The sequence below is a fragment of the Chiloscyllium punctatum genome, chromosome 27, assembly GCF_047496795.1.
Source record: "Chiloscyllium punctatum isolate Juve2018m chromosome 27, sChiPun1.3, whole genome shotgun sequence".
In the NCBI taxonomy this organism is placed as follows: Eukaryota; Metazoa; Chordata; class Chondrichthyes; order Orectolobiformes; family Hemiscylliidae; genus Chiloscyllium; species Chiloscyllium punctatum.
In genome coordinates, this window is record NC_092765.1 from 75,500,746 (window position 1) to 75,513,606 (window position 12,861).

Genomic DNA, 12,861 nt, shown 5'->3' on the forward strand with positions numbered 1-12,861 from the left:
GGATTTATAGCAGAAGTGGTAATGCAAAGACTAGAATAAACAGCCCTACAAACAATCAAACCAAAAATCTGGGTCCGCTACGTAGATGACACCTTTGTCATCACAAAACGAAACAAGATTGAAAAACATTTAACAACAGCAACAAAACCCTCACAGGCATAAAGTTCACCAAGGAGGAAGAAACCGACAACAAACTCGCATTCCTGTACGTCACAGTAGAAAGAAAGGACAACGAAGAACTACAAACCTGCGTATACAGAAAACCGACAAACACTGACCAAATACTTAACTACACTAGCAACCATCCCAACACACACAAACGACGTTGCGTCAGAATAGTATTCCAACGAGCCACCACACACTGCAGCACAGACGAACTTCGGAAAACAGAGGAGAACCACGTATTCAACGTATTCAAGAAGAACGGATACTCAAAAAACACAGTGCGCAGATTCCTCAAGAACAAAGCACGACAAGCAGAACAAGCACAGCCAGAAACCCGAACCAGGTTACCATACATCAAAGAAGTTTCAGAAATGACAGCCAGACTACTAAGACCCCTCGGAATCCTACTAGCACACAAACCCGCCAACACTCTCAAACAAAAATTAACAAGCTTAAAAGACCCACGACAATCCATGAGCAAAAACGTTATCTACAAAATTCCATGCAAGGACTGCCACAAACACTACGTAAGATAAACAGGAAAGTTAGCCACCAGGATATACAAACACCAGCTAGCCACAAAAAGACACGACCTTCTCTCCTTCGTAGCCCTACACACGGATTAAAAATACCACCATTTCGACTGGCACGACACATCTATCCTGGGACAGGCTAAGCAAAGACATGCCAGAGAATTCCCAAAGGCCTGACACTCCAACCACAGCGCCATAAACAAACACATAGATCTAGATGCCATCTATCAACCCCTCAGAAAACGACCAGGAAATGACATCACTACAAACCCCAGGAACCCCATCGAGGAGAAAGATATAAATAGAAAGCATGAAACAACAGCTTTGCTTCACTTGGATGTCGCCACTGATGATGTTACCTAGCCAGGTAATGAAACGTCTGGATATCAAAGCTACAGGTCAGCGAACAAATCTACACCCTACATTTTAAATCATTTTTCAAGTTTATGTTGCATGAATCTGCGGTTATTGATCCACAGTTTAGTTTCACTCCCTATAGGTAACATGCTGATTTCTCCAGTTGTTCATAGTTCATTGTGATGCATCCAGTGTTTGCATAACGAGAGGGAGCTTGCTTCCCACATCTTGTGTTTATCTGTGCCTTATGTCCAGCATTCATCAATGGCGAGAGCATGGGGCGAGGGCGAGACCAATGTGAGGTCATGCACGGCACCCACATCGGCAATTCTCCACTGTGCATTTCCAGCCAGTTCTCAGTGCCCCGACACCCACACCCTTCCCCTTTTGAAATATCTCCATTATTTTGTGCTGTCTCGCTCTACTCTTCTCACCAGGATGAATTACTTCTTCTCTACCTCCTCCAGTTTTCATCTGAAAATATATTCGTTAAGAATCCCTTTGCATCACAGCTCTCGTTATTTGATTTTCCTGGATGTCTTTCATACGAAAAAACGTTCACAGCAGCTTGACTTGAAAAAGAAAACCACGTTCCTTTTCATTATCCCAATGCAATCTACATTTCAGTGCAGTTTAGGCAACAGGTTCAAACTATTCTTTGAGATTTTGTAATAGCGTCCATGCATATAAACTTATCATCTGAAAACAGCACCATTGAAAGCCATTGATGACAGCGACGAGAGTGCGAATCGAACCCACGCGTGCAGAGCACAAGGGATTAGTAATCCATCGCCTTAATCTCTCGGCCATCTCGTCACAGGTAGTAGGCAGGATATCACCTTATGAATAATTGAATTGTGTAAATTATGCAGCGCAGCAGATATTTCTCCCTGGTGTTGGTGAAATGATAAGTAACACAGTACAGTTCCAAGACAATGGTCTGACCTCTGGATTGTGGGGCAAGTGCACTCCCACTGTCACACTATGCACACAGTGATCTGAAAAAAAAATGAGGAAATGACTATGTAACAAGGCCTGTTGAATTCTGTGAAAATTCGAAGTCAACAGAATGAAGAACCCGAGACAGCAGGAGGTTTTCTTTCAATAAAGAGTTGGAGAGAGCTCTTAAGGATAGTGGAATCAAGGATTATTGGGAAAAAGCAGGAACAGAATACAGATTGAGGATTTTCAGCCATGATCATAATGAATGGTGGTGCTGGCTCGAAGGGCAGAATGGCCTACTCTTTCACCTGCAGTCTATTATCTATTAAATTGCCTGTGAGGAATTGTTTTCCAGACTGAAGGAGAGTGCATAGTGCTCAATGTCATTATTCGGAACACCTAACTTCTGCTCAGATGTTTTTGACACGCACTTGTGTGCAGAACAGACAATTTCAAAATCCAAACTAAGGCTAAACTGACAATTGAACGCAACAATGCAAAACCTTGATCTGTATCATTTTCCTGGGCCGTGTGACACCAAGTCGCTGTATGATCACAGCAACACAGTGAGCAAGTGTCAGAAGGAAAATGAGTACAGTGCCAGAGCGCATGCTGGGAATAGTAGTTGAAACACGGGGAAGTGCATTTTCCACAACAGGAACACTTCCCAAACAGCGGACTGCGGTGGAAGAATTGAGAGGGGGTTTACACTTTGAAATTTGATGCCAAAGACACAATGGAGATCTGTCATTGAGTCTGTTCACGATGAAGATTTTATGGTTTCTACAGATGCAAAACAAAATAAAAAGCTCATGGGTTAGTGAAGGCAAAAGATGTAATTGTACATTTCATTAATCTACCCATCGTTACAATGAGTAGCTCATCATTTTCCTCACTCGGGGTCAGAACAACTGTTGAAGATCATCATATAATCCCCATTACTAGCCATGGAATCAGAGAAACTCGATTTCCCAAACGTTAAGGTAAAATCAGAAATGTGGAAGTAAGCATTAATGTGTTGCTTTTGTGCTACAGGTGACCAGTACACGGTATCTCTGTTCCATATAGTGGGCTGTGCTGTGCCGAAGTTTTAATTCTGAGCCTCACATGGAGCAGCTTCAATTTGTCGTCATGTTGAGGGGTACGGACAGAAGGTGATATTGAGTAAAGCCAAGTTTATGGGAAAATACCCGTGTTTGTGGATTGAGAAACGACCTTTTCTGGATAATGACTCCTTGATCAACAAACATACGCTAAATATTTAAAACGTGAAGAGACATGTGTGGAGAGAGAGCCGAAGGTGATTTTTCAGCAGATGGATAACGTTTCCCATGTGCACTGCGTTAAATTCCGGGAAAATAGATGTTGAACTGGTTTCATGTTGGACAGTTTGTTGCAAACTCACAAAGGTTGTTGCAATAATAAAAAAAGAAATCACATATGACCGTTTGAATATTGTATTGAACTGAATTTTGGTCTGAGCATATTTTATCTTAAATGGCGTGCTGCAGAGAAGTACAGAGGGTTAACAATACAAAAGGGCAGAGTCTTCTTGGTGGATTTCTTGGGTGGAGTTAAGAATGTACGAAATGTACATAACATCATGTGAATGTGGTCAAATCTTTAAAGTAGGTGTTGCGTCTCCAAGTGACGATTCAATATCTACTCATTAGGATATAACTTCTGTCTGCAGTTATTTTACGACATCAGCTCCATTTACAGAGTTTCACCTCGAATAATACGCCATACCTTACCAATCCATGAACTTATTATACTCAGTCTTATTCAGTTGTACGTGGTCATGAAATGTCTTTGTGTCTGAAGTAAACCAAATTCGAAATTGTCACGCAACCACACTGAATTTCACTCAATGGTAAATTTGTACGTTTGTTCGTGTATCTTGTAAAATACTCTGAAGCCAGCTTCTACATTTTATTTCTGGAAAGTCGTTCACGATTTAAATAACTCTATTGAGTGGAAGAAACTCTCATCCAAACGTTTCTTAATCATTCACTAATGGTTTTCAAGCTCGAACGAAAGTTATTGATTCACTCGAAAGAGGGAATTTCCCTGATTTACTCATTCAAACCTCGCGTTATGTGAAAATCTCATTTGTTGACATCAAACTTGGGTGTTTCTGCTCCAGCATCTCAAAACTTTGTGAATAAACTCCTTCATCCTTTCTATCATCTCGATGAAACCGGTTCTATCTTTTCTGATATTTTTATGTCTCACTAAACAACGTCACTTGGCTTTTTAGTATCTTGCTATTCAGGAAACAACATCTGTGCCCTTTCTAACTTATTTACATGTTTTTGATGGAGAATGAGGACAAGGATTACACACAATGCTCTCACTGAGTGTGACCTAAAGATTTTACAGTTACACTATGAACTCTTTGCTTTTTAAATATGATGTGTCTATTTATAAACTCCAATAAGGTAAATTACTATCTATCCAGTTCATGAACATCGTCTCCATGGAGACAAAAAATATTTTTCACTTCCTTTATTCTTCCACGGAATGTCTGAAAGGTTAGTAAGGCCAACACCTCTAAATCTCCCTGTCCTGAGTCAGTCTCAGCTATATCTAAAGGCGACGGAAGTTCAAATACTTCACAGTATGTCTCCCGTCATTCCAGTGCAGACTGGTTCGGACAGCAAATGCTATCACCAAAGGCCACCGTGAATCTGAAATCAACAGTTTTTACATAGTAATTGTCGTAGCTATTGTGTATCGTATGTCCGTGTTCTTGTTCAATTTGTTCATCCTTTCATGGGTCCCTGTATTGAATTCTACTGAATGATTAATTTGTGAACGGAGACATTCCCTTCACCACTCATTCGAAACTCCATGGAGCATTGAATAATTGTACTGATATGCTTCCAGAGGACAGTCCTGCCATTATTGGGATTAATCAGTGAACATTCCCCACGTATCCTCGAGGGCAAGGATTTCCTTTTCCATTTTCGGAGATCATCACAGCACTGAATCCCATGTGTACATTCATTAATATCAAAACAGTTGCAGCAAGACCTTAAAACTATGATTTTGCTATCTCCTTGCATTGGTTGTCCCCAAAATTACATTCCACATTGTGGTATGCTTGTGGATGAAAGCACTTTCTGAAGCTTGAGCAATTATATTTCAGTTTTGTCAAAAAATTATCATTCGCTGTTCTCTCTTTCACTTTCAGTTCCCGTTTTATATCCCGTATTTTATCAGTTTATCTTAAGTTTTCAATAATTTCAATCAATCTCGCTCCTGATTACCGATCCGATAGAATGCAACAATTTTGTCAATTTATATGCAGTGCAGCTCTAGGGCGCGGTGACAAAGTGGAAAGGCATTGGTCACGTGAACCAAATAAAAGTAGCCGGCTGGTGGAATCTGGCCATTCCGTCACAGTCATATTTAAAACATTTAACATAATCTTCAGCCAAATCATATTGGCAGAAAATAAGAAAACAAAAACGAAAAAATTGCTGATGTTGAAAATCAAACAAAAACAGACTTTGCTGGAATAATTCAGGACGTCTGGTAGCATCTGTGGAGAGATGGACCCAATGGATGTGAAACGTTAACTGTGATTCATCTGCACAGATGCTTCCAGCACACCTGTGATTTAACAGCAATTTCTGTTTTTATTTCAGATTGGCAGATTTTGTCGCAGTCCATGAGAACAGTGCTCATTAGCATCAAACAGGCAACATGGACCGGGTAGTGTGAAATGAGACAGTAACAATGAATGAGTGGAGAGTGTTGTACTGGAAAAGCACAGCAGGTCAGGCAACATCCTCGGAGCAGAATGGACGATTTAGGCATAAGCCATTCATCGGGAATTAGGCTTGTGAGTTGGGCAGATGAACAAAACTGAAGCCAGGTGCCAACTCGCAGGCACCTCCTCCTACTGACCACGATCACAAACTCTCCTCCCCAAACCAAACCATCATCTCCGAGACCATCCACAATCTCATCACCTCTGGGCATCTCCCATCCACAAAATCCAAACTCATTGTCCGTGAACCGCGCACTACCCGATTCTACCTCCTTCCTAAGATTCACAAACCTGACTGCCCCAGTCGAACTATTGTCTCATCCTGCGCCTGTCCCATCCGAGTAATTTCTTCCTACCTCTACACAGTCCTCTCTCCCCAGTTCAGGAAATGCCCATTTATATTCGTGACACCCCTATGCACTTCACCTCCTCCAAGAATTTCGTTTCCCTGGCCCTCAACGCGTCATCTTCACCATGGACATCCAATCCCTGTACAAATCCATCTGCCATGACAGAAGTCTGCAAGCCTTCCATTTCTTAATCTCACACCTTCCCAACCAGTACCCTTCTACCGACATAGTCATCCACCTGGCTGAACTGGTCCTCACAATCAACAAATTCTCTTTCCAATTCTCCCACTTCCTCCAGCGAAACTGGTAGCCACGGGCACCCGCATAGGACGTAGCTATGACTGTCTGTTTGTCTGATGCGCGGAATTGTCCATCTTTCGCAGTTACACAGGCACCATCCTCCATCTGTTCCTCTGCTACATTGATGAATGTATTGGCGCCAATTGGTGCTTCAACGAGGAGGTTGAATAGCTCAACAACTTTACCAACATCTTCCACTCCGACCTCAAATTTATCCGGATCATCTTGGCAACTTCCCTCACGTTCCTGGACCTCTCCATCACCGACTCTGGCGGCTGACATATTCTACAAGCCCACCAACTCCCACAGGTATCTAGACTACATCTCCTTCAACCCTATCTCGTGTAAGAACGCCATTCCTTATTCCCAATTCCTCCACCTCCAGCACATCTGTTCCCAGGATGACCAATTACACCTCAGAAAGAGCCAGTTGGTCTCCTTCTTCCACGATCACAAATTGCCTTCCCACGTGGTTGACAGAGCTCTCGAGTTCATCACCTCCATTTCACACACCACCACCCTTGAAGCCACGCCTCTCAATGCAACATGGATAGAACCACCTGGTGCTCACCTTACACCCCATCAAACTCCGCATAAACGCATCATATTCTGCCACTGATGCCACCTCCAAACAGACACCACCACCAGAGACATATTTTGCTACCCAGCCCTGCCAGCATTCCGTAAAGACCATTCCCTCTATGATGCCCTCTTCAGGTCCACACATCCCCCACCAGCCCACAACCCTCTCCAGGCGCCTTTCACTGCTACCAAAGGAAGTGTGAAACTAGCACCCACACGACTCCCCGCATCTCAGCCAAGGGCCGAAGGGATCATTCCACATCCATTAAAAATTTCACCTGTACAGCCACCAATGTCATCTACTGCATTCGTTGCGCACAGTGTGGTCTCCTCTACATCAGGGAGACAGGAAACCTTCTTGCAGATCATTTCAGAGAACATCTCTGACACACCCGCACCTACCAACTTCACCGTCCCGTGCCTGAACACTTCAACTCCGCCTCCTACCCCATCAAAGACATACAGGTATTGGACGTCCTCCACTGCCAAACCGTTACCACCCAACGCCTGGAGGAGGGACGCCACACAATCCGTCTTGGGACCCTAACACCACACGGGATAAATGTGAATTTGAATAGTTACCTCATTTCCCCTTCCCCAAGCCTTCAACTCGCCACCTCCCTCTCGACCCATTCCATCACTGCCACTTATGATGTATTTTCTTCTCCCTCCTATTCATCCAACTATTGCTTTCCAGCTATGTCCACTCAACCCCACACCACTTCCATTTATCTCTCAGCCCGTCTCATAAGCCTTATTCCAGATGAAGGGCTTAAGCTGAAATCTGAATTCCCCTGTTCCTCGGATGCTACCTGATCTGCTGTGCTTTTCCAGCATCACACTACCAACTCTGATCTCCAGCATCTGGAGACCAAACTTTATCCTTGGAATTATCAATGACCTTGGAGTGAATATATCCCTCGGTGGCATTGACTACAGTGTGATTGAGTTTTCCATTTATTTTGGGTGAGGGCAGGCTGGATCATAGATGAGCTCTTAACATCTAAACAACGGGAATGATATCAGACAGCGAAGTAAGAGCGGGCTGAAGTGAAGTGGAAAATTCTGTCAGAAGATGGGTCAATACAACTGCATCACATCACCCAGACTGTAAAAGACACGCAGAAGGAGAAAATCAACTTCAGTGCAGGCACAATGACAGGTCAAGTGGAAAGGAGACAATACAACACACTGAGGTGCTGTGGAATTATTTATGTGAAAGGATTGGATATGTAAGCTATTTACATAGAGACTGCACTCATTTTGGAAAAAGGAATTTCCTACAGAGTAACGGCGACATTTGCCTGACATCACAATGTTGAGAGACACTGACATAGTTTCTTCTATAGCAGCGTGTCCTTGTGAAAGCATGATTGTCCCATCAACCAGAATTCAATACTTCAAAGCTCTCCTCTGCGCTGTACAACTTATTTGCTGCTCCTGTAGTCAGATCTCAATCGCTTCACTGTGTATCTTCTTCTGCTTCCTGCTTCACGGAAACACTTGAAACGTGAACAAATCCACTTTCCACTTTCACCAATCTTTTGCAACTCCCGAGTTGGCACAGTTACGAGTGACCGTTTGGCCTTCTCGATCGCTCTAACTCCTGTATGACCTGAACAATAAAGTGCACGGTGTCTGATTTGCAGAATGTCCCCACACGGGGCAGTACTATTTATCCCATCCCCGTGGACTGATCTGTCTCTTTTGGCAGAGTATTCAGACATATCCCTCCACTTTCAGGCCTTATGACGGGATGTAAGTGCGGATATGCTCTGAAGCTTTCTCTCACGGGCACAGCCAGGCGCAAGAGCGCCGCTGGAACTGAAAAACTTTGATTGCAAACTTCCTCCAAATATCATTTATTTGAGAGAGAGAGAAAGGGGCTGAGCTGGTGGGAAAGAGAGAAATGGGCTGTGGACTCCTTCCCTCAGTAAAATTCAAAAAGGTGCTGCCCATTTGATGTTCAGAATCAATCTTTGCAGAACAATCCAGCAGAAAGGCTTTTGTTTCAGAGGCGTCGGGTTCTTTGCTGCACTCGGGCATCAGTTAACATCTGAGTCCCAACTGTCCCAGATGAAAGGACTCCGAATGAAACCCTCATTCACTGAGTACTATCCCCAAAGCCAGGAGCTGCGGAGCTGCAGGCAGTCCAAAGCGGAAAGGAGGATGAAAAACGAGCCATTATTTGTCCCTCAGCCACTCTATCACAGAGACAGGGAGAGGAACGGCAGAGACGTGTGACGTCATTCTCGTGCAGACAGAAGCTGTTCAGCCCATCGAGTCCACGGTACATCTCTATCGCTTGCTTCTCTCTGAGGTTATTCATCATCAGTGTTGCTTGTCCTAATAATAGGGAACTGTGTCTGTGTCGAAATGCTGACTCCAACATACTGATCCACCTGTCATTCACAGCTGTTAATTTCACCAGAGGACCCTGCTGTGTGACACAGCGTGGAGAATAACTGCAAGGCGTCTTGTGCATGGGACATGCCACAACTGATTTCTCTCACATTCGCCAGTTTATTCCCAGCTCAGGCAAGTGACTTTGCGAATCAGGTCATAACAGGCCGAAAGAGAACAGCAAAAAAAAATCTTCTATAACTTCAAATATGTGTTTCCTGAAATGTATTAATGTCGCGGGTGTATATTTTTCAGATACCATTGAGTAATAGGACGCAAAAGGCTCATCAATATTTAATGCGAAGAACAGAGCACTGTTATAGCGAAACACTGGCAGTGGCAGTACACACACTGAAAGCTGGAATTGTCATCGAGCAGAGGATGCTTTTCCTTCATTAATTTCTGGATTAAGCGCCCCATCACGATCCCTCTGGGCCGCTCTGTTATCGCTGACCACAGCAATTTCCCGCAGTCTTCAGGTGTTTGTAGCATGCACTTTCGAGGATGACATCAAAAGATCTTCACTGTTATTGTGTGATTCCCTGTGGCACAGATGTGTCCCGGCTGTGTCAATACAACCACTCCATAACTTCCCCAATTCTGCTGTTTTAATTGCAATTTCAAACAGAATCACAAAATGTGTCACACTCTAGACTGAGGCCATGCAGCCCACCTTCGCTCTGCTGGCTCCACGCAAAAAGGAAATGACTGTACTTTAAATTGATTGATTGTCACATGGACCTAAGTACAGTGGAAAGCGTTGTTTGTGATTTGTAAAGGCGGATCAGAGGAATCAAGGACATGCAGATCACAGCGTGAGAAAAGCAAAATTTGACCAGAATCATGAAATCAGGTTACTACGTATCGGATGTGCGCTCAGCAAAATCCACATTGACAAGATCAGCGATATTTCAAGTTAGACAATCCATTTCTCAGAGCAGCAACGGCCGAGAAGAAGCGATTCTTGAACTTGCTTGTGTATGTTTTCAAGCTTTGGAATCTTTATCTGAACTCGATCTCATCGAAATCATATCTTCTCAGTCAAAAATGAAGTAGTGTGCAAAATTCCAAGGCTCATCCACAATGTGAACCCGAGAGCCCTCGCACGTATCTCACCTGTCTGAGGCAATATCACACCCGTGACAAACGAGCCAGAACGGCGCCAGACGTGATAACCATAAATCAGCTGAGTTTGTTGGTTAACTACGGCTATTTCTGCTGTTTCAGAGTGAAAGAAACACAGAGTTTTAATAACAGGTCCTTTTCATTCTGACTCGCTTCTCCCAGGAGGCTGTGCTAGCTGCTTTCCCGGAACAGGGCGGTCTTCATTGATAACTGGACGAACTCATCTTGCATTGTCACGCAGTGCTGGTGGAGAGCAGTTTGAACGCAGTCTTCAGCTTCCTATCAAACACAGGTTTGTGAAGCGGGGTAGGGGTCTGGCGGGAGTGGGAAGTATGGAATTTCTGGAAAGGTGTCGAAAAGGGAGATCATGCATGCACAAGAAATCATCTTGTTTTGGGAACCCTTGTCCAAATAATGCCGTCTGAGACAGATAGAAAATGCAGAACAGCGAGGAAAGAGTGAATCTCTCCACATTATTTGGAAACAGCTTCTTTGCTTCTCTAAGTCACAGGGAGGCTTCTGCTGTCTGAATCAGCATGGGATGTTACAGCAGCGAATCCCGTCGCTCACGCAGTTGATGTGTATACATTTTTCCACGTTGCCTCCAGTTCACATCAAACATTTCACAGCTCATATCATCCTAGAGTGACAGGGAAGAGAAGGAAGCGATTCAGACCATCATCTTAACACAACCTGGGAATAAATTGGATGTGGGAGAGCGGACAGTCTCAACTGGTTGAACCATTTGCAATCTTGGTCCGTGTGGCAACAAAAGCAGGAACCAGGAACTGTTTATCTTGTTTCGTAAAACAGGTAATTACATTTTGAAGAGCATAGATATTTCTTCCTGGTGTTCATGAAATGATCAAGAGCAGAATACGGTTCCCTGATTATGGTCTGACTTCTGGGTTATAGGCCCAGGGCACTCTCACAGTGATATTCTGTTCACAAGATCTGACCACATGGAAAGAAGTGACACAGTGACAAGATCAATTGAATCGGATTCTATGAAAAACAGAAGCCAATGGAATGAAAAGCGCCTAAAGCGAGAATATAACATTATATGTGGGGAAGTTGTTTTCCAGACTCGAGGAGAGTGCACAGTGCTGTATCCAGGGGTCAATATTTGGATAAGCAGTCTGAATCAGCATCGGCTGTTATTGTACTGTATCTTTTGTGCAATGTTGCAAAAGCACGGGACTTTTGTATAGAGGGCACAACTTCAAAATCCTAAATGATGCAAAACACACAAATGAGGTGAACCAAAAATCAACTGCAGAAACTCTTGTTACGTCATGGGGTAAACGCCCCTGCTTAATTTTCGCTCACATTCGCTCTCTGTCAAATTCATGAGCCTGAGATCCGAACACTGAATGGTCTATGTTCATAAAAACTGCTCGAATCTCACAACTTCAGTATTTAATACGCCCCTACATGTATGTCTGACAACAATAATTGATCCCTCACTGTGTTACTTCAGCACACGTAGAGAAGAAATAAACATTAGAACAACAGTCACGTATGTGACGGGGATTTGACCCAATGCTGCTTCAGCTATTCGATTCAGCGGTAATTGAAATTGCTTCCACCTTTCCTGTGTCGGTAATAAGATTGCACAGTTTAGTGGTGAGTTTTCATGCTTTGAACTGGACTCAGCATGCTTTCTCAGGTTGAAATTTACTGAGATATAAAGGCATGGTGAAAGACACGATAGAGTTTACTAGAATATAAAGACGTTAGGAATGTTACGGTCAGAGTTCACTTGATACAAAGTCGATAGAAACGACAGACATGAAGTTTGCTTTGAGATAACAGCACTAAATAGGAAAGAGCAGATTTAATGGGACAGTGAGATAGATAAAGAATCATGCGGGAGAAATCAGGAAAGACGTAGCAGTGTCTGAATAGAGGTTATCCAGCTGATGGTACGTTGGTAAGAATAAAGCTGAGGGAAATTCCTTCGTTTAGGCGAGTGGAAACTAAAGGGTGGAGCTTCAAAACCCACGGGTTATGATGAAGAAGTTTGGAGCAGATTTTGTTTATTCTGAGAATTATTGAAATCGGAGATGAATTTCCAGAAATTTAAACATTTTAGGAGCTGATTCCATTATATTTCAAAAGTCGTGTGCAGGCACACAGGGACTGAATGTAATAGAGATACAGATTCTGGGCGACCTGGATGGCGAGGCAAAAGTGACAAACTCTCGAAGTGGATAACTTTGATCAGAAAGAAATTGCATAATACCTGCATCTGAAAATGTTAAGTATAAGAAGAGCTGCTGGTGTTGATACGTGTTGCAGCTTATTCTACATGAAATATTATATA

The 12,861-nt window shown here is 43.3% G+C and overlaps 1 non-coding gene across 1 annotated transcript; it reads right to left on the minus strand.

Annotated features, from left to right (window-relative positions):
* Window positions 1-1,789: 1,789 nt before the first annotated feature.
* trnas-acu (transfer RNA serine (anticodon ACU)) lies at window positions 1,790-1,871 on the minus strand. The gene has a single exon. It is a non-coding gene; the product is annotated as a tRNA-Ser (tRNA).
* Window positions 1,872-12,861: the final 10,990 nt, after the last annotated feature.